Source organism: Atractosteus spatula (assembly GCF_055471065.1).
Source record: "Atractosteus spatula isolate fAtrSpa1 chromosome 10 unlocalized genomic scaffold, fAtrSpa1.hap1 SUPER_10_unloc_15, whole genome shotgun sequence".
In the NCBI taxonomy this organism is placed as follows: Eukaryota; Metazoa; Chordata; class Actinopteri; order Semionotiformes; family Lepisosteidae; genus Atractosteus; species Atractosteus spatula.
Genome location: NW_028296618.1, coordinates 419,918 through 443,529, shown reverse-complemented (window position 1 = coordinate 443,529; position 23,612 = coordinate 419,918). Strand labels below are relative to the sequence as shown.

The following is a 23,612-nucleotide window of genomic DNA, read 5'->3' as shown; positions in this document are numbered from 1 at the left end:
TTTTCTGGGGAGTTGCGATGTTGGGCATTATTGGACATTTTTGACACGTGTTGAACACTCGCATTTCCTGCAAATATTAAAATGGCTATGGTTTCGCTGAGAAATCCAATTGACCTATGCGAAGACAATATTTACATCGCCAAAGAAGCCCTTCCCCGGGTGGCGTCGAACCACCAACCTTTTGATTAATAGCCGAACGCGCTAACCGATTGCGCCACAGAGACTAACTGCTGGATATTTTTTCTCGAATCACAAGTTTCCGGTTAAAAAAAATCTCTTACCATTCTTTTTGCCAGCCGGTAATATTTCTTCTGCACTGATAACCAAGAATTGAATTTCATTTTTCGCAAGCTGTGTGAATTTCATCAAAAACAAGTTTTCCAGAAAGGAAATGAACACATGCATTTAACGAAATCAAGCCCTTTGTGAGTGACCAAAATGGTACGTTCTGTACTACAAGATAGGAAAAAATACACAGCTGGGATTTGAACCTAGGTTCTTTTGTTTAATAAAAAGGCGCTTTAACCAACTAAGCTATGGTGACAGGACAGCTGTTTCCTTTTACAGCCACTTGGACACACCGCTCTGAGACATCTGCGTTCAGTAAGCGCTGAACCTGCTCTCAGAGCAAATTGCCTCTTTTACATACAGTAGCAGCCCCGACACTGAGAAACGAAGAGAACTGGCTTTTATCTGGCATTTTTCATGTCCAATGGGTTTGACATCTCCCAAGGGCGACAGAGTTCTTTTGCAACACTATTTCTTCCTCTTTTTTCTTTCTGTACGCTTTGATAAAAACGAGAAATCGTGCAAGGGAAAAATGTATTTTTTTTTTCATAGAGAAAACGTGCACCAGGAAATGTTGTGTTGAGAAGAAGTGATTTAACATGATACGTGACCTAATTTATCGGAGCAAATGCTCACCCAGCAAGGTCTGGAGAGGTTGGAGAGTCTGGTGGATGTGATAATTATACGGTGTTGTGGAAGAAAGTCTTTCTTTGAATTCTCAATCAATCGGAATTTCAGTGCGAAACATAAACCCTTTGTCTGATTTAATGAGATGATATTTTAAAACATAAAAAATCAGAAAACACGTTTCTCACTTTGAAATTTTAGACGTGGCGGTGTATTACTAGCAGCGGCGCTGAGCACACTATGGGGGAATTCAGGTTATGTGAAATACCAGCGGTTTAATAAATAACGCAGCTGATTTCGGATCATAAGATTATAGGTTCGACTTCTACCTGGCTCGTGTACATTTTATTCAAGCTCCTCAGTAATAGATGTCTATTATGTAATGAACCGCACCTGAAAGCAAACGTTGGGTCTGTTTCCTTTGTTTTCCAGCATGAAATAGCAAATCGTTACAAAAAGCACCTGCTAATGTCCAATAGCGTTTTTTTTTTCAAATTACATTTTCAGGCTTCAGACACTATTTAATAAAAGAAAAGTGTCCGAAACTCCCTAACTTTCAGGTTTGCTTGAACCTGTATTTTTTAAAAAGAAAGTTACCTGAAACTTCCGGGATTCCATTCTATGATGTAGCTGTCTCTAAAGTTGGACGTGATGTTTAGCAGATGTGAACGGTGCCTTTTCTCGTGTTCAAGGCTGTTCGCTGTGTGAGCTCCACACTGCGTGTCCTGTACTGCTCTATTTTGTTTAGATCATCTATGTGGTGTTCAGATAGAACTCAACTGCATGGTGTTCAGGACTAGCAGAACCTGAAAAACTAACAGCTGACTTCGACGTGATTTGAACACGCAGCCTTCTGAACTGGAGTCAGACGCGCTACCGTTGCGCCACGAGGTCGCGGTCATCAGCGTCTTTGAATTCCTCAAAGGAGACAAATCAGCCTCACAAAAAAAAATCTCCTGTGAAGAGCGCTGCTCTTCCGAAGAGAGTCTCTTCTTCCCAGACAACATTTTATTCTTCCTGCGCAGCTCTTGTGCAGGTGTTGTTCTCAATTACAGATCCAGGAACACTGATTTGTTTTCCTATTTTTTTTTAAATTAAGTACCCCATAGTGCAACGGTAGCACGTCTGACTCTAAATCCCCAAGTTCATTTTCAAGGTATATCGGAGTCAACTGATACTGATCAGGTTCTGCTGCTACTGAACCCGCAGTCTTCACCTTAAAGTTCAGTTCCCCAAGCCTTCTGACCTTATATGTCCATCCCTTCTCGTCAAAACTCGTATTTTCACAGGGTACCCTTCAGAAATCGCAGTATAGAATGAAAAAACTCCAGTAGCTCTCGGCCGCTGTTGGTGATTTTCCTTTAAAAATAAATGAATCTCTGGAAATTTTACGGAGTGTATCACTTTCACCGAGACCGAGAAGTGTTAAGCTGTACATGAGTCTTTGTGGCTCGGTTGTTAACCGAAAGGGTGGTGGTTTGAGCCCTCCCAGGGACGCTATGAGCCTTTTAAGGTACAAAGCAGTCTCACTTTATCTCCACGGCCGGTCTTGTACCGCAATCAAATACAGAGCCCGTAGGGGGCAGTAAGCTCGCATATATAGCTCACTGTGTATATAATGAAAAAGCAGAGGTTGGTTTCTCATCTGCGCGTTACAGAGCCTTACGCAACTCGTACTGTACCAACAGCTAGAGTTTGGTCCCTGCACGGGCTATTAGTTGAAAGGCCATTGTAAATGACGTGTAAGAGATTTATAGATAGATACTTTATTGATCCCGTGAGGGAAATTAATAAAGCTTATCCAGCTGGCTTTTATGTTTCACACTAAATTGCGATCTTGAAACCAAAATAATTAGAAATATGGAACACAACCGTTGTTCCCCAAAAAGGAAAGCTGTTTAACACTGACGTCACTCCTTTTTATTTAACCCAGATTGTGAAGACAACTCTGCCCTATCAAAGGAAAATGTTGCACAAAAGTTGGAAAGCACACTCTGAATCCATCTGTACTGTATATTTGATTTCCGCGATCCGTTCAAGGCTGCTTGGTGCTTCGCAAGCAAGTCATTTCAGGGAAGAAACTCAGTTTAGAGAACTACGGGTGCATTTTCACTCATTGAATTTGATCTTTGTACTCTCTTATCAGTCTCAGCAATAATATTTCAAAATTACAGTTCGGATTTGTTGGAAAACTTCACAGGCATTATTAAGTTAGGACTGTACAATTGTATTTTAATATCTTGGTATATTTACCTTCATTGTAATATGGATGTAACCATAAATATTCTTAAGCATGTTGTACTTTTCTCGTACTTTTTAAAACATTTTAACTGATGACGCACACGACTATTATACCTTGTGATACATGCAAGACATCTGTAAACTAAGATGTAATTACAGTCAAATTGGCAATTAACAGAAAACCACAATTTGTATAAGAAACGTATAAATTTGATTGCTTCCATAGTATTTTGGATTTTCTTACGAAGATCTCACGAAGTATTGCCAGGATCTATATTACCGCTCGGTAGCGATAACACTGCTGATATTGATTGAGTAGAAATCGATGATGTATTGACAACTTTATCTGAAGCGAGAAGTCCTAGAACGCTGCCTATGAAGTGTTAGGATTCATACCAAGATATACTTTTTGTTTTCAACCCAAAATGCTGCTATTGCATTACACATTATATGAACATTACCTGTTTTGGTAGCTTCTCTGCGCGATTTTTTAAAACTGAAACTAATTACAAAATTACTTAAGATCAACCATGACAAAAAATTATAAATCAGGACTAATATTAATATCAACTGGTGTTACTACAGAAAAAAAAGATTTAACTGAAATATTAATAAGACTATGCAAGCCTAAAAAGTAGAACAATTCAATTTATATAACTTTTTTTTGAGAAATGGGCTCACACACCGGAAGACACTAACGTTTCTCTTCGTTGGAGTATGTGAATAACAGTTTAACCCAAAATGTTTGGAGTCCAGAGGGAGGACTCGCTCGCTGAATGATCTCTCAAGAAATCCCCGGTGAGATTCAACAGGTGTTTTCTTCAACAGCCACTAAAAGTCTGATGACCTTCTCTGGATTTCCTGAATATGACGTCAAATTAGTTCAAATCATTTGGTAGTTAACAGAACGAAATGCTTTGAAGGTACATTTAAAACAGCAGAGCAGCACTGTAGCACTTCGTGTGTGACTGAATTTAATTGTGTAAACCTGGCTCTCTATGAACACGAGCAAAGAGTTCTCACTCAACAGAAGATTGCGATGTGAGCACAATAATATAAAGCACCTGGTGATGCCAGCGATTGATCTCGGGACTTCATACACGAAAAGCATGCACTCTAGCACCGAGCTACATCCCCTATGGCACAGATAGTGAAACTGACTTAAAGATGTGCATATGTTCACTGACCACAATCCACCCTTCATGAAGAATGCCTGCAGTTTCCCACTTTCGAGTTTCTTCTACTACAAAGTAAATCAATGGGAATGAAGAAATAAGGAAGGGAAAATAATCGCATTGAAGCTTCCAGAGACTGGGCAAAATGAATAATTTATTTTTATATCCAGTCACATGGGCGACGGTGGTTGATTCTTCAACGGGGGAGTGCGTTTTTCTACCTCCTCACTGTCTTTCAATTATGTTTTCTTTGAAACCTTTTTTCATCTTTTAAGTGCTTGCGATTAAATTACGCATAGAAAAACAGCAGTACAATTGATGTTCATGGACCGATGCACACAACTCCAGTGATAAAGCCCTGTCTGTAAATATTGTAGAAGAACGTTAAAGGGCGAAACAACGCTCCAACCACGTGAATGGTAACAAGAAGGATCGTGTTCTTATTTAATATGTGCTTTTGAATTGCCTTGTCAATACACGCAGGCTTTAGAGATGGACAAATAATTTACAGTGGTGTTTGTAAACAAAGATGGAACATGTTATTTCTATACCAGGAAGAAAGGAGCAGACTCTTAAACTTTAAGAGACAGAAACAACACCTCATCACAGCTAACACTAATTAAAACGACATCACAACAGAAGAGTGAAGCCTTGAGTGAATCAAATCAGTTTTTGTTGGTCGTCTGTGTCTTCATAACTTTGTAGGTGAGAGAGAGGATTGCGAAAATGTGCAGGTGCTTCTCAGAAGTGTGTTGGTGGTATAGGTTCCTTCAAATAACTGAGCCAGTGCATCCCCCATTCTTTTTAAGATGATCTGTGATCCGGTAACACATCTCCTGAAACTAACATTCGAGGTAAGAAGCATGCTCTTAAACACCAAAACACTCAAAAAGGAAGAAGCAGGTCTCTGTACACAAGACGGTAGTGCGATATTAGAATTTCTGAGTTTTTGACGGATTCAGGCTCCTTCTCAGAGGTCCTTGCTCGCCAAATAACTTTGCATCTGAGGAAGAGCACCACGGAAAAAAACCAACTCAACAAGCGAGCGCGTTTGTTGCTCTTGCTCTTAATGCAAGGAGCTGTTTTTTTTTTCCTCGCAATAATCATTATTAACCAGAAACAGGTAGCAGCACAGGTAGGTCGCATTTGTGATTATGTCACTTCTCTGCTTCAGCAAGGTCAATAAAAGACTCTGAAAGTAGTAAAGCAAAACTGAACTCAAAATCATATTAGGAATTCTGAGCGATATCTCCATACAGGTAATCCAATAAGAACGTTGAAATATTTGAATATCATCTCTTTGTATATTGCGCTGCTTTTTACCCAGAGTAAAACTATTAGATTGAAGGAATGCTAAGCGCTGGGTTAAAATGTATAGTTGTTATTTGGAGAAATCTGTAAACTCGTGATCTTATATGTTTTAAAAGACAGTACAGGAGAAAACGACAGTGCTGATTATTTTCCAGAGACGGAGCACTGATGACCTATCCGAGCTGATTGATAAAGCCCACCCAGTGGATACTCTAGTAGAACGTCAAAGAACATTCACCTTTGTATCCAAAGAAACCACAGGAACAACATCAGGAAGCACAATCAATTCCCCTTTTAAATCTTTCCTGTAAGTTATGCTATGTGAATTCATGAAGTTAATCCTCTGAAATCTTTTGACCATGAACAAAGTATTTCCGATGGAGCGCTATGTTCAAAGATTTAATAAGCTTTACCCCTGCCAATGATTCGGCGTGAAGAATTAAAAGTTTCACAGACAAAAGAAGCTCACCACCACAGCCAATATTAAATGTACTTGCCAGTACACTATCATGTGCACTGCCTCAAAAGTGATCTCGGCAGATGTTGTTCCCTACATAAAGCTGAACATGCCAAAGAGAATTTATGTTAAGAAAACAAAATATTTTTTCTGCCTTGATGTTAAGCCTGTATTTTAGAAAGTCTATCTATAAACACCTCCCGCAGCCTAACAAAAGGTGCTTTTACTGATCGTATTGCAGGTCTTCAAACATTAACATTTTGCAGCCGTGGGATTCGAACCCACACCCCCAGAGAAACTGAAGCCTAAAATCCAGCAACTTAGACTGCTCGGCCACACTACCTTCCTCCACACCCATCTTCCTCACATTGCTGGCTTGGAAAATGTCGGGGGCTTCAGCTCTTGTCGTCGGATCTAATGATATCATGACATGTGGAAGTGACTGCACCTTCATCTTCCGAGATACTTTCAATAGCACAAACGCTACTTTCACCTGCACAAACAGCAATAACGAAGGAGGTGGGATTCATCCTTTGTGCTGTTTGTAGGGGCGCAACTCTATGGTGATCTACTGACTTGAAAAGCAAAATTCAAAATCCTCTGCTACTACTATTGCTTTTTTCATAGTTTCTTCAAATCCTTCATTTGAACGTAGATTTTGAAGGATATTGATGATAAGTTCTCCAACAAATCTGCATTGTTATTTTAACATGTTTCAGCTGAGGGTGCAACAGGAGTATAAATGAATTTTCTCGCCAGCCATTCAAAGACCAAATTCCATGAGTGAATATTATTTTCTCAGACGTTGCCGGCATTGGACTTTGCCGGTGGTATTGAATTATGTCCACAACTATTGTAGTAGTTCCTTCTTGAAGTTCGACACGTGCAAAGCACTCGTAATATCATAGGCGTTAAAGTTCGCTGAGTCTATTTGAGTCATGGTGTGTATCCCTGCCTATCATTGGGAGACGGGTAGCTTTTTTACACTCAGATTCCAATCTTCAATGCTTTGTGTGAGAGCTTACATAACTTTCATTTTCTCACATTTTCTGACGACTGTTCCAAAGGGGAACCCTGACAATTCTGAATACTTTTCAAAAATCTGCCTGCATATTTGATTATTGTCACTTCATTTAAAAAAAGTTCAATATTGATCATAACTAAAGAAAATAATGATCACGAACAAAAAAGGGATAAAGATGCAAGTCAATCTTGAATCTGAGCTCGGTGACACGGGCTTCTGTTCTGATATGGTTGTACAAGAAACAGGAGGAATCGCCAGTCTCCTGTAGAACGTGAGATGAATCAGGAGTGAGACATTTCGTATACTCGTGCATATGTCAACGCCTGAACTACATCGTAAAACTAACATTAAGTTGTCAGAGACATTCATTTATATACAAACAAGAGACAGACCAAGTAATAATTCTACATTAGTTCAGGTGGGTACACCTGAACTAACAAACCTATTAATAATTCTACATTAACGTGTCCTACACTGATCAGACTAATTGACATGGTCTGATTCAGAGCCTGTGCAGTTCGTGCTAATTACAACAACGACAGTTCTTAACCCTCATCACCGAACTGAGCACAAGTTCAGCTGTTCTCCAGTTTTGTTACACATGGTTTTTCATTGCAAATGAGTTCAGAGCTGGAGCTGATCTCCAGACAATACAGTGTTTTGGGTAATTTGTCGAAATTCGCATGAGGGTGCAGACAACTTACCCAAGGTGTTTTCTATAGCTTTCAGGTGCAGTTCATTTATATTAAAGAATGTAAGTGGTATAAACGCAAGGAGTCAGACGGCAGTCGAACCTATAATTTTCTGATGCGAGGCCTGACGCGTTATTCATTACGCCGCTGACCCTGCTATTGTAGTGCTAAAAAAAAACACGTTTTCTACATTTATGTCTGTTTAAAAATCACTCTCTAAAAAAGACAAAGGGTTTGTGTGTCGCGCTAAAATTCCGCTTCATTTTGAATGCAAATAAAAACCGTTTTATTCCAAGAAATCATAAATTTGTCACATCCTACATACTATACTTTTTAGAGTCCAGACTGCAAACCAACAGCTGACACTGGTCTTTTACAGAACCGTTTTGATTTCCTCTACTTTGTCCCCGTGACGTCATTGTTCTGCTCGCAGCCGAGCCCAACACACGTCTGGTTCCTGTCGCTGGGCGTACACCCTGTGGTCCATGCGGGTCCTGATACGCCAGTACAATGACGGGAACACTAAACTGTAAACAGGTGCCGTCCTTCGGCTGAGACGTAAAACCGAGGTCTTGACTCTCTGTGATCATTCAAGAGAATGGTGGTGGTGGAGGGGAGTCCCCATTACCTGTAAAGCGCATTGAGTGGAGTATCCAGAACAGCGCTATATAAGTGTAAATGATGATGATGATTAATATTATTATTATGATGTAAAATGCAATAAAAAATGAAAAAAATATCAAACTTTGATTCAAAATAGATTAATGTAAAAACTGATAAAGCTTATGTTTTTTTCAGGGCTATATCTACTTTTTTTTAAAAAAGCGAAGTCTGTCGCGATTGTGAAAGTTAGAGAAGGTGTACCAGCGGGTGCCTTCATATCGCGAGCGTCAGTCTCGCCCGTAGCTGCGAGAAGGTTAAAAGCGCACAATTGAGCTGTCTTTCGTCAAAGTAATTGCCGGAGCAGTAAGACGCAAAGCACCATCCAGCAGCTGTAGACGATGTTCAGGGAAGAGCTAATTCTGTTTTTAGCACAGGGAGTGAGAATGAGCTCAGTCCGGCTCCCAGCACAATCCATCCTGGTTTGGTTACAGTGCGTCTGAGGCTCTTTGGATCGTAACGTAAAAAAAAAACAACTGCTCACATCGTGTGACTTCCACGAAAGGAAGGAAAAGTATCACTTAAAAAAATCAGAACTGAAGATTTGGATCCTGGGCCTCAATTTGATCAAATTATTAAAATAATAATTATCAAAATATCAGACTGTGTTTCTGCAACATTTCGTGCACAGTACGCCATTTTAATCTAAAATGGGCTTTACACGCAGTGTGGGGTATTTTCCCCTTTTATATTTTTGCCACTTTATATCGAACCTGATATACTCCCAGAAGGGCACAGTAGCTTATACTTAATAAAAATGTACAATTCACCACTGGTATAAACAGATGTGTGCCGTGTTTGCCTTTGTTAGCATTTGTTTAAAAAATAAGTTCACAATACGATAAAAACACAGAAAGCACAAACTTTATAATACAACGATACAAAATCAATACCAAATCATTATGCCAATTAAGTACCTATCCTTTGAAAACAGAGAACACCTTTATATCTACAAAAAAAACTTGACATTGGTATGCATTTTTGGATTACAAAGCAGACAGTGTAGTCCCTTAATTCAAAGATCAGATCTTGGCCAAAACAAGACAATAAGACGTGGGCTGAATTCGGAACAGGAACCTCTACTTCGTCGTTTATAGAGCTTTTGATCAATGTCTGATTGAAACAGATTCGCTTTTTTAACTCTTTGATCAAAGTACACAGAAAGCACCTTCCTGCGAGCCGGAAACGAACCAGCGACCCAAGAATACGCCGCTGATTTTTCTACAGTCCTCCGCTCTACCAACTGAGCTATCGAAGTAATGTCGACTATTACTTTCTGGCACATACTGCCCAATGTAGTGAAATGTTCCGGGTGATTTAAATCCCACTTCAACATCAAGTTTCCAACTCGTTTCCTTAGTCTTGTTTACCTTGAATTTAAGCCATGAACCAGGATTCTACTGTATAAACTTCCAGGGATATTACAAAATGTTTGATGGGGCATCAATCATTCCAGTCGGAAATTGACTCCTTTTTTATTCTCGAGAGATCATATTAAACATTTCATTAGTATCGAGAGGAGGATCACCATGAGACACAAAACAAACAGTTTCTTTCTGTCTATTAGAAAGTAGCGTTTGTGCTACATTAATAATATTTTCGTGGAAATAAAGAAGTTGTAAATTTTAAAATTTATATTTGAATCGAAATGTGGTTTTGAGTTAAATATTAGCGTGTTCATGTAATTAGTTTGTGTTTGTCATTACTATATATATATTGCCATGTTACTAGAATTTGTAACTGAAGTTTACTAGTTGTGTTTTTTATGATGATTAGACATTTGTTGATTACAATATTGTATATAATCTATAATTTGAACTACATATTTTTCAGGTGTGAATAATTGTATATTTTAAGAATACATTTCTAAAACAAATCATTGGCTTTATTTACTAGTTTCTACACCTATAAAAATCTTTCTTTGATGTATAATAGACCTTTAACTATATATGTATTATAGTCTTCCAAATTTATCCATATAATAGAACTCCAACCATTTATGTATAATAAACATATAATCATAGATGTCTAATTGACGTATAACGATATACGTATATTAGAATTTCATTCAAGACCAGTTACGGAGCACATTTACACGTCTAAGGTATGCGTTTAATAGTCGTATATTCTACATCTTTTGCCCACTGGGATGTGCCGATTTTAACTTAGCAAACCAAGATACACATTTTCTAATGAAGCGTTAATTAAAAGACAGTTTGTTTCTCGAAAGCGTGTTATGTAAAAAAAGAGAAAAACGAAAATATATGGATGACAATCTTTCAAAGCTGAAGATGTTACTTTTGAAAAATTGACATTTTATGTATGCAGATGCATTCGCTGGTTTTAGAACTTTGCTGTACTTCCTGAATCATTTTCAGTATTATAAACTGGGTGTAGATTTTTCTTTCAAGTTAGGACGCGAGTGTGTACATGTGTTTGATTTTCGTTTCACTGATTCTCATTGAAGATTTGGGAATTAACGACGAAAGAATCAGTTGCCTCGGAAAGCAGAAGGTTTGGTTCTCAACGATATTGAAGACACGCCCATGTAGAGCAGCGGGTGATGTTTTGTACTATAAAAGACCAAGTCCTCAAAATGACGTCTGCGTTTACCGTTTAGACTTTTCATCTCGGGCGCACTTTTAGAAAGCAAAGATAGAGCAGTTGTGTTGAATCGCCACATGACAGGTGTCAGCAGAGTGGCGCAGCGGAAGCGTGCTGGGCCCATAACCCAGAGGTCGATGGATCGAAACCATCCTCTGCTATGTACACTTTATGCACGATTGATAAGCACACCATCAATTTAATGAAGTGCATTAAAACTGTTTTTTTTTCTCTCGTGTGTATGCAAGCTTTACACTTAAGGTACTCTTTCATCTTTACCAATAGCAGATGCCCAAGTGTATCTTTGATTGTTCTGCGATCCTTCATAGTTTCCTCAATTCCTTCAAATGAACATCCATATCAAAGCAATTATGTATATATATATTACAATTAAGGTACATATTAAAAATATCAACGCACATTTGTACAATGCTCATTTAATAATGATTGTCAAGGATTGTCAAGTTCTCCAACAAATCTGTGTACTAATTTTAAAATATTTTTGCTAAGGATACAACGGGTGTATAGATGAATTCTCCCAACAGCCAGTTAAAGAAAAATTCCACACGTGAAGATGGTTTTCTTGGACATTGACTTAGGTACTTAATTGTTTACTTGTTGTAGTTGCACACGAGTAAAACACAAAGATTTCCTGCAACATTCAAGAGGGTTTGCGAAGAAATCCCTTCAATTTTAAGTGGAGATTTTGTTTAAATCATCACAATCTGAAGCGCATCCCTGAGTGCGTTTGACCCACCAGCCCTTTGTTTAACAGCTGCACAAGGACACATTCCGGTTGCTTTTCACAAATCACTGGCATTTTTTTGCAGCATTTCTTCTGTCCTGAGAAGCAAGATTTGTATTTTATCTTTCAGAAGTTGTATGAATTTCTTGAAGTTCAGAAACAACTTGTTCCAGAAAAGAAATGAACACTTGCTTCAAAGTAAATCAAGATGTATGTGTCTCTTGCTGTATGTGCTCTTATCTGTCCATCTCTCTCTCCTCTTCTGTCACTCTGGCAGTCTGTGCAGAGTTTCTGAAGGAGGTGTAACACCACTTGGAAAAGAAGAAAAATTCTCAGGAAAAATTCTCAGGAAAATTCTCAGGCAGAATAAAAAATCATTATTCTCTTCTCAGTCAGATTCACAGCTCAGACTCACACTCAGACAGGATCTCAACTCTGTACTGCTCTCTATCCTCACAATCCAGAACCAGAAGATATTCAGACAATCAGTGCTGCTACATGAACAATATCAGACAGAACAGCCTGGACTCATGTCACTTTTCCCCCTTTTATCCTTCCTCCCAGCCCTCTTAGAGACATAAAAGAGCTCCTGGTTCTCCTCTCTGTGAACTGGGCTCAGGGGTCACTGATCTGGCAGTTGTGGGCTCTGATCCAGGTCGAAAGCAAGAAGGTTCTATTAACGCTTTTCAGGACTTCCAGCCCTTCAGTATTACTTTCTTTACTGTATGTCAGCCACCCAAAATGTTTATAAATGTTTTATAACACATATGAGTGTGGAATTATCTTATTATTTATATATAGTATTTATGTAATAAACACCAATAGTGACTCTATGATCAGTATATTGATTATTTGTAGCCGATGGTCCGATGGTCGTGTCTACAATAGTGACCATTTGACCAGTCTGTAGCTCTGAGCAGTGGGACTCAGATCACACAGAAGACCTGTCTGTGTGTGATTCCATACCAGCCCTGGGATTCAGCTACTCTCACAAATGTCTCATAGACCGTCTTATACATTTACAATTAGATGAAGTCATGTAACAGTTTTACAGATTATTTAAATAATCAGACACCAGTTTTGGCAGTGGACACATCTCCACATGGGGGAAAGAAACTGAAATATATGTGCTCACTGTAAAGTAGGAAGAGGTGGTCAGACAAGCAAAACAACTTTGCAGATAATGTGAAGTGACATTGTTTTGTGTCAATCAGCTCACAGATTTCACTTCATGTGCCTTAAGCTGTGCAATTTGTATGGTTGTTGAATGAGATTGATTTCTTTACAAGCCCAGTCAATTGCCAGTGGAGAGCTTGCCGACACACACCTTCATGAAGACTCTCTTTAAGATTTCATTGTCACGTCGCCTCCTTTGCATACAATAGTAGCTCCGACACTAAGAGAAAGGATGAGAAATGGCGTTTATCAAGCGATTGCAGTGTTTGTTTGACTGAGGATCCTTGTGTGCTTAACTGGCCTCTGGAGAAGTGTAGTGCAGTAAAACAGAAGGTATGTGTCACTCAAGATTTTTTTAAAGCAACAAAAAAAGTGCTCGGAAATATTTTACAAGAATGAAACCTTACATTCACCTAAATAAACATTCACCCTCTACATTAGCAGAGAACAGTAGGACACTGTGTCACTGGACACTGTGTTAGAGAGGCCAATCTCTTCTCCCTCATTATGCAGGCTTATCCACTCATGATGAACTGTCCTCCAGCGATACTCAGCTGCCATAATCGACACAGACATGACATTCATGTACATATTATACCTTAATATGGCACTTATTTACAATAATTTGATCAAAACAACTGGTGAAAAAATAATAATCAAATATATCTTTCCTTCTTTTAGTAGATAAAGAATTAGTCCAAAAAAGAAGCATTTATTCCTTTCCTCTCCTACCAGCCCTTACAAGTCACCCAGTTTTTAATTTAGAGCTGGATTAAAGCTCTAGTCTCTTTGGGGTTGTGAGTTGGAATCCCACTGCTGCCAAATATCTCCAACTATCTCAGTGTTAAGAAGCAAAAAACACATATTTGCTGCAGAAGGAACAGGAGAATTTGTGCCATTCAGCCTTATAGCGTGATGTCATTTTCTCATGCTCATTTTTAGATGCTTGTGATCGAATCTATGATTCTTATGAGTGTGCTCACCCTCCATAAAGGTAGCACAGATATAATGTGCCACGTTTTCAGAGAATCGCATTAAGTGCAGGTCAGAAGAAGGCGACAAAGTGTCCGCTAGGCAGTTCAGCGATTTCAACGGTGTTCTCTGTTGTTTAGGTCCAGAATGACACCTGTTACAACCAGGAAACACACAGTGTCAGGCATCAAGAAGACTTCCCAAAACCATGATCCTCTCCTTGATCTGGTGATGGCATCCAGACATTTCCTGCAACAAAGCCAGGATATGGTCTTCAACAACACGAGTGAAAAGCTAATTCCCAACCTTTGCAATCCTTTGCAAAGAAGGACCGCATGTGCTCAATGTTAAATGCACTGTTCATTATTAATCATAATAATCTTTACATTATATAGCACCTTTAAAGCTGGCTTTTCAAAGCGCTTTACAGAATCACAACAATAAAGTTAAAAAAATACACAAGATAAGCAGGATGAGAATAAACAGTTAGAGGAGACAATAGATGGTGGTATTAAATACAGTAGGAACAGAGGGGTAAAGAATAGTTCATTAAAGGCTCTTCTAAAGAAGAGGGTTTTGAGTCTGGATTTGAAGGAGTTTAGAGAAGGTGACTCTCTGATATCCTCGGTGATAAAGATCCAGAGCTTTGGGGTAAAACAGGAGAAGGCCCTGTCACCCATAGAGTGTAGATGGACGGGGGAACAGATAGGAGACCAGAATTAGAAGAGCGAAGGTTGTGAGGTGGGGAGTAGGGCGATAACCCAGACAGGTACTGAGGTGCCAAGCCATGGGGAGCCTTATGGGTGAGCATGAGGATTTTGAAGTTGACAGGAAGCCAGTGCAAGGACTCCAGGACAGGAGTAATGTGATCACAGTCCAGTGCTAATTTCTTTCTTGTGGCTGCTGGTTCATTTTCAACTGTGGACTCTTAAGAAGTCCTTTATTTGACTTGATCAACACCAATCCCTAGAGGATTTTGAAAGGTTGAATCAAAATGATACATGACTCTGGTGGGACTCGAACCCACAACCTTTGAATGACTTCATTCAATCAAGGCCTAGAAGTCCAATGCACTCACCATTGCGATACAAAACAGCTACAGAAAGCTGTAACTCATGCTTCTCCCGTTGTCTTTAAATTAAGCTCCATAAATATTGACAATGAGTGGCCTGTTGTCTACGAAGAGATACCGCTGGGATTCGCACCCAGGGTCTCCTGGTTTTTAGTGAGGCGTCTTAACCAGCTAAGCAACGGTGACAAACCTGCTAAATGTTATCCACAACTTCAAACACCTGTGAGAAACAGGCACCTGCAGTGTTTCGTCTGCTGGCTCAACAGATAATCCTTTTCGAAGTTTAAGGAGAGGATTTCTTTGTCAATTCAATTAAACATTTTAGAAATGCTGAACGATTGATGTGTTTCACGCGCAGAAATATTTTATCGTTACGTACTTTTTCTATGCAGTTAGTTCTCCTTCAACTCCGCCCAACAACAGAGGTTGTTTTAAATACAGGAGTAAAGGCACATTGCACATCTGCAAAACATCACGTACAGGTTTAGGGAGAGCGACATCAGTTATTGGAAGGTTGGAAGTTTCGGGTCACTTTTTTATTATAGATTCAAGCAGCCCTGAATACCTTTTCAAGAAACATTTCAGAATCCCAGTCACATCCTGTATGATTGCAACACAGGTCTACAGTATACAATCAGAATACTGTTTGTGCATTATATAAAACACACCGCCCAAAGCATTTCTAAAACAGAAATTACATGTTTCTGAATGCGCCCTCCTTTATAAATAAAATAAAAGGTCTGAAGCCTGCTCCAAAGAAGCACTATATTCAGAGCTGACAAAGATGTGATAGGAAACATCTCGGAAAACGAAGATGCAGTCATTTCCACGCGTCGCACAACAAGAGCTGAACCCACCCGATGTTCTCCAAAAGAGTAAGGTGTTGGGAGTGTGGCTGGGTGGTCTATGTGCTGGGTTTGTGCTCCATTTTCTTCGCTGGGTTAGGTTTGAATCTTGCCGCTGCTCAGTGTTGGTGGGTTAAGACCTTCCTTCTATTGCGACTTCAATGGGTAAAAGCTTTGCTTGACAGTCTGTCGAGAGACTGAACTAGGTGTTTCAAGATAGTCTTTGTCAGCTTAACATCAAGGCATGAAAAAGCCTCATTTTGTGTTCCCAACAGCAATGCTCTTTGGTCCCTTCAGCATTATGCAGGGAACAACATCTGCCGTGATCACTTTTGAGTCAGTGTGAATCGTAGTGTGCTGCAATTGTTTTTAAAATTGGTTTTGTAGGCATGGTGCATTTGTCTGTGAAACTTGAATGCTGTGGTTTTTCACGCAGAATCATTGGCAGGAGCAAAGCTTATTCAATCTTTGTGCACAGCGCTCCATCAGAAATACTTTGTCCAAGTTTTGAAGAGATTGTGGGATTCTCTGCACGCGTTTACATCACGTACCTCAGACAACACCACCATTCGATGGGAAATTGATTCTGCTTCTTGCAGTTGTTCCTGTGGTTGCAGTAGTTACAAAGTCTCACTTTCCTCCACCTTCTGCTATAGTATTCACTGGGTGAGCTTCATCATTTGGCTCAGAAAGGTCAACTGTGCTTCGGAAAAAATCAGCTGCAGTGTCGTTATTTTGTCGGTGAGTATGGCTGTCTTTTAAAGCACATGAAAAACACGAGTTTGTGGATTTCTCCAAATAGCAATGAATTCAGTTGTGCAGTGCTTTACTGCTTTCAGAGGGTCTTTTATCGATGCTGCTATAGTAGAGAAGTAACATAATCACAAACGCAACCATATGTGCTGGCTGTTTCACTAAGTATTAAGCTTTTTCAACTATCACATGATTTTAACTAATATAACATCATCTCCAGGAGAGCACCTCGCACTGCTCACTGAGCTGATGTACAGAATGTGCCCATTTCTCAAAAATTAAATATCATCTGAACTGATTTTTTCTATTTTAAATGCTTTCCTACTCTTTTAATATTTCAGTTAAATCTTGAAGTACTTTCCATTGATATTAATCCTAGTCCCGATGAAATATTCCAGGACATGGTGTACCTTGAATAATGTTCTTATAGGTTTCAGTTTGGAAAAGTGCGCTTTCCAGAAGCTACCGAAACCTCTAACGGTCGCACAAAGCTTAATGCAATAGCAACGTTTGGGGTTGAAAAAGGATATTACTTGCTATGAATACGAACACTGTTACGGGAGGCGCGTAAGGACTATTTTAGCTCAGATCATCAATTTATCTTACATTTCTACTCCATTAATATCACTATTGAGTGCTGAAGGTAGGTCCTGGCAATACTTCATGAGATCTTCTTAAGAAAACGTAAAAAATATATTTCCAGTGCTGAACAAAAAGTAAAAAATACTGATTATGTGCAACTGATAAAATCTCTCTTCCAGGGCTGTTGTAGCCACATGCAAATTACTTTATCAGCTTTAAAAGTTTCTTTTGCATTTATAAGACGATCAGCATGACACTCAAAACATACCTGTATTCAGTAAGCGCTGAGTCTGCTGGCTGAGCTAGTTGCCTCCTCACACATAATAGCAGCCCTGAAGCTAAGATAAATGAAGAGAAATTGCTTTTAGTGGGCACTTTTCATATCCGATGAGCTTGACATCTCCCAAGGGTGACGGAGTTCTTTTGCGACACTGCTTTTCCCTTTTTTCTTCTTTCTGTACTCTGATGGAAAAAAAACGAGAAAGCATGTAAGAGAAAAATGTATTTTTTTCATGGAGAAAATGTGCACCAGGAAATGTTTGGTTTTGAAGAAGTGATTTAACATGATACATGACCTAATTTACTGTAGCAAATGCTCACACTGCAAGGTCTGCTTTACTGCTAGAGAGAAGTAGAGTGAAGATGTCATAATTTCACTGCGTTGTTGAAGAAAACATCTTTTTCTTTGAATTCTAAATCAATCAGAATTTCAAAGTGACACACAAACCCTTTGTCTGTATTAAAGAGATGATATTTTAAAACTGATAAAAATGTAGAAAACACGTTTCTCACTTAGAAATTTTAGATGGGATGGTGTATTACTAGTTGCAGTGCTGAACTCACCATGGTGCCATTCAGTTACATGATTGGCCAGTGGTTTAATGGATAACGCGTCTGATTTTGCATCATGAGATTGTGGGTTCGACTTCTACCGGGTTCGTGTGATTTTAAATCAGACTACTCAGAAATAGATGTCCATTATGTGAATGAACCACACCTGAAAGCAAACGTTGGTCGGGTTTCCTTCTTTCCAGCATGAAATAGCAAATCGTTACAAAAAGCACCAGCTAATGTCCAATAGCGTTAGTCATTTTAATTAACATGAATATACTGTAAGGTCTTGGTACATGGGAGTGGATTTCATCCACAATTTAAAAAAGGGCAAATTATATTTACAGGCTTCAGACACTTTTTAATACAAAAGTGACCTAAAACTCTGTAACTTTCAGGTTTGTTTGAACCTGTAATGAAAAAGGGGCCTGAAACTTCCATTCTGTGATGTAACTGTCTCTAAAGTCGGATGTGATGTTTCACGGATGTGCAGTGTGCCTTTTCTCTTGTCGTGTTCAAAATGACTTGCTGTGTAATTTCCTGAATGCGTGTCCTGTACTGCTCTGTTATTTCATTTAGATTATCTATGTGGTGTACAGATAAAATCAAACTGCATGGTCTAATTTCCAGGTTCAGCACCAGCTGAACCTGAACATACATCAGCCGATCTCGACATGATTTGAGCACACAACCTTTTGATGTGGTATCAGATGCACTACTGTTGCACCACGAGGTCACTCCCCATAAGGGCTTTTAATTCCCGCAAGGAGAAAAATCAGCGTCCCTGAAAAAGATTTTTTTTTTTCATTCTCTCCTGTGAGAAGCGCCGCTCTTCCAACGAGGGTCTCTTCTTCCCAGACCACAGATTATTCTTCCTGTCCGGCTCTCACACAGAGAGCAGACACACTGTCTCCACTAATGTGTTTACTACATCTATAGATCTGACCCCCTTACAGCCCTGATATTCCTGGACAGGATCCCATATTGAGCAGTATTTCTCGCGTTCTGAACTTACAGTGTGTACACAATGTACTTTATACACAAAGTAAGTGTTTTCGTAACTCTTGGATGTTTTGTGAAAATGTTACTGGCATGCCAAAATCGCCCCCTCAACTGAACAGTCCCACCCACCTCAGTTTTGGATAAAAGGTTTGGATAAAAAGTTTTTGAACACTTTCACTTACTTAACTTGAGCCGTAAAAAATAGTTGTACTTTGTCAATGGTCAGATAACTACACTAACCCCGAATTCACAGTTACTACATCAGACTGTTTGATGTGCAGGAGGGCTATCCATCCAGGAACAGCACGTTACATAGTGTCTATGTTTTTGGGTGTCAACATTATTATGACCTTATTTGCTCAGGTGGACCAATGCCTTGCAGTAGTTTATCCTCATACTTACAATCGTTATATAACTAGGACTGTAGTTATAGAAGTTTGTACTTTCTGTTGGTTTTACAATGATTTCTTAATGATTCAGAACCTCGTTACCGTTGATGTTGTTGCAAAAATGAACACATATGGTTGATGCTCCAGGAAAAAATAATCACTTGAGTTCTGATGAACGTGGAACTGTTCTTCATCACTAAATACCAGATTGCTTGTCGTTATCTTCTAACATGAAATACTAATCAGTGGCATGCTTGTGAGAATTCACTTGGATGGTTGTAATGGCTCCGTTTAAACCGAAATATCACTGCCCCCCTCAGGATTTCAGACCCCCCCCTCCCTACAGATCATTCCCCTGGCGCCAGTCCTGGGTATAATGATGAACATAGCTGCCTTGCAAGCAGTGAATCCAGGTGTGATTCCCACCTGACCCATCGACAAACCTTTTCCAATGAATCTTTGATCAATTTAAAAAAAGTCTTGAAGCTGGTAGGCTAGGGAAGAAGCACTGTTTGAGTGCACTGAGGAAAATGTGCTACTGTGCTGTGCTGCTCCAGTAGCGCAATTTGTCAGGTTGTGGTGCTTTTATAGTGGAGTTATGCTGAGGTTGTGAGTTCACTTATCACAGGGAATAGTTTCTGTTTTCAGCCGCAGAAACTTGCTGTTTAATTTAAGGCAGTTCTTGTGTTACTTTTTCCGCTCGATGGAGCTGTATTAATGCAGGCACACCTGCTTCCACGTACACGAGGGTAATTTTCCTCTTCCACCTACAATTTCAACATTTACCTTGGGAGATGTCAAACCACAGAGCCTGTGCTGCGTGTCAGTGCCGGCTTATTGGACACCCCGTTGAACATAAAAAGCATATTGAGCTCCTTGGACATAAGCCATTTCTCGTCACTTGCTCAGCGAGCAGGCTCAGCGCACACTGAATGCAGGTGTCTCAGAGCAATTGAGATGTGTCCAAGTGGCTGTAAAAGGGATATATATGATGCCAGTGCTGTGGCTTAGTTCTCCAACGGCAGGTGTAGCGGCACGCCGGTTGGAGTATTCTCGGTCGCATTTAATGGCAACGTCAGCTCAAAGATTTGGTTCAAACCACCAAATGGAGACGGGTGTGCAGACAAGCTGACCCTGCTGATGTGGGATTAACACTAGGATGAGTGAGTGCTGTGGCTTAGGTGGTTAAAGCGCCTGCCTTGTAAACAGATGATCCTGGGTTGAATCCTAGTGGTGCCATTCTTCCTGTCTTGCTGCACAGTTTATCATTATGGACGGCAACATGCTTCTACATTAAATGTAATGGAAGTGTTCATTTAATTTTTGGAACAACTTTTAAAAAAAAAATCCATACAAATTGCAAAAGATAAAATAGTCATCTTTCTTGTCGGTGCAGAGGAATTACTGCCAGCTGGCCAAGAAATGAAACGATTTTTTTGTCTTTAGCCAAAAACCTGTGAATGTAGAAAAAAGGTGACGTGCGTTAGTTTCTATGGCACAATCAGTCATCGTATCCTTCAGTAAAACATAACGTTGGTAAATCAAAAGTCCCCACAGACGCATTTCAAATTAATCTGACCTCAACACCGTCTCCCCTAAATGTGATGGGGTTTCTTTGGATGTCCTTAAGCATCCTGATAGTTGCAGAGATTTCAAACTTTTGGCACAAGTCAAACTCCAAGAAGTTAATAGTTGAGCGCCTAAGTCAATATCACCTGGAATGTGACTATGTAAACTTAAATAGTATTCAAAATATTGCAATTTTGTTGTAGTTTAAAAAGATATTTTAGCTGGGGATTCTCAAATGATGAGGGTAGAAAAGAGAACCATTCGACACCATCAGGAATGCTTAACGTGTGATAAAAGTGTTTTTTTAATCACAAAGTGAAAATAGTGAATTTGTCTTTCATTTAGACGTTCATCAAAAGCTCTTTAAACGATGAAGGAGAGGTTTGTGTTCCGAATTCTCTTCGTGTCTCATTGTCTTGCTTTGATTTTTAAAATGTACACTGTTGACTATTCACTCTTCCTAACACAATTAAAGAGCCGAGTTTAGTTCAGAGGTAAAGCATCTCATGCATCGTATGAAGCTCTGTTTTCTATCACCAGCGTCTCCACTCTGGATTTCTTTTTAAGTGCGATATCTTTTCTGTGATTTCTTTCGTTTGAATACCCTCATGTGTGATGTAAGAGAAAACCGGCTCAGGGACGCCAAATATGTAACGTTGTGGCTCTCTGAAGGCACCAGTTCTGTAGGGTTTGGGCATTTACTGTGACAATTATTAATTGTAGCAGTAAATCACAAAGTTGTTTCTTTTGATGGCTTTAGAACCCAACCATGCGACATAACTCAAACAATGCACACACACAGGTACTAATACACGAGGATACATTTATTAATACATAGAATATGCATATAAACCTAACAGATCTTATCGAGAGGGTTATCAGAATACAAAAGATATATATTCATTCAGTTACGAAGAGTTACACATCAAGAGGACATACGTGCAGTATATCATTCATTTAGACCGTTTCGTAAATGAACTTGGTTATAACTTCTACATTAGATACTCAAAACAAGTACATAACTCTTAGGAATTAAATTGATATCAACTGGTTTGGATAACAATTGAATTCTCGAGCTGTAATGCATTGAAGTTGAATACTCATCCAATTTCTTTGGGGATTCATATCTCCTGCAGGCTCAAAGAAACAGTTGCAGGCTGTTGCTGTCCAATCCGCGCTCTCTGGCTCGGTGCCAGGCTGTGCTGTGCGGCTTGCGACGGTGCGCTGCTGATGCTCACTGACCGGCTAGTTAGTGTTGGCTTTAACTAGCAAAGTTTTCGCACAGGAGAAAAGATGACTGTGGGTCCCAGCAAGTCAGGAAGAGGACCGGTTCGGTCCTGATGAAGAGCTAGTTCTGAATAGTGATTCAGCTGTCCACAGTTCCGACCTGTTCACGAGGCCTGCTGCTGGCGCTAACCTCGGGTGGATCCTCTGGTTATTCTCTGGCAACCTCCGCTCTAGACTCTTAGAACAAAGGAAAGTTCTGGCACTCGGACACACTGGCCGTTCCGTGGTTGTCCGGGCTGAGTCTCAGGATGGTCAGGAGGCGCGCTGCGAGAATGTCCTGCCCTTGGGAGCCTTCTGCTCCTGGGCCGTCCTGCCCTGGAATTCTCCTTTGAATTCCCTTTAGAATAGTCCACAGAATCCTCTCCAGAATCCCTCTGAATCTCGTTTTTACCTGGAGGAACTTCAGCTCGTTGATTGGCTGAAAGTTCCATGGGCATCAGAGTCCCACGTGGGTTATTCAGCCCTACCAGTCCCTGATTGGTTGATCAAGGTGAGATATGAGTCATTTACTCCTGACACCTAGAAATGCAGTCCAGATGTCCATCTGGCACTCCCTAGACAGATAGGCGCCAATGGATGACCATTGATCATGATAGCCAGGCTTAGCTAAGTGCATCCCCCTTTGGGAGCTGTCCTAGGACCTTAAATCACCCTGCACTAATGGTCTCTCTGTGGCTGCACCACAGAGATGAACAGAGAAATGGGGCCTCATTTGGGAAGCTCAGAAACACTTAATTCTGCCTTATTATTAAGCCTCGCCGCTACAGTGAATTTCAGCGTTTTAAAGAGATGTAATTTTTAAAACAGACAAAATGAAAGACTTATTAACTAAATACACATAGAAAACCTGCACCTAATTGAGAAAATTTGGACTGGGGCGATGTATTATTGTAGCGGCGCAAGCTCACAGTGGTGCACTTGAGGAATGCGGTACAAGGGCCAGTGGTGCATTGGATAACGCATCTGATTATGGATCAGGAGACTGTAGGATCGTAATGCTCTTAAACCCAGTACCATAACCGCAGTGTGTTCAGTCCTACACAACCTTTCTATCGACTGAATAAACCTCCTGTTCCATCTCCATCTTCTTCCCACACATTCCGGCTATTTCACCACCGTTACTGTTGGACCACAGTCACAGATACGTAAGGGACACTATTCTGAAGAACCATCTTAAATAAATAACGTTGCAAAAGGTAACAATAAGGGTTTCTTAACGTAACCTTACATCTGGCCATACAATACAATTTCTGTACCCTCAAATAAAAAAAAAATTGTACTGCTTTCTCCTGAGAAGTGTAGTGTCAAAT

At 39.8% G+C, this 23,612-nt stretch overlaps 1 non-coding gene across 1 annotated transcript; it reads right to left on the bottom strand.

Moving 5' to 3' along the window:
- Positions 1 to 1,737: 1,737 nt before the first annotated feature.
- On the bottom strand, positions 1,738 to 1,809 carry trnaw-cca (transfer RNA tryptophan (anticodon CCA)). Its single transcript has one exon. It is a non-coding gene; the product is annotated as a tRNA-Trp (tRNA).
- Positions 1,810 to 23,612: the final 21,803 nt, after the last annotated feature.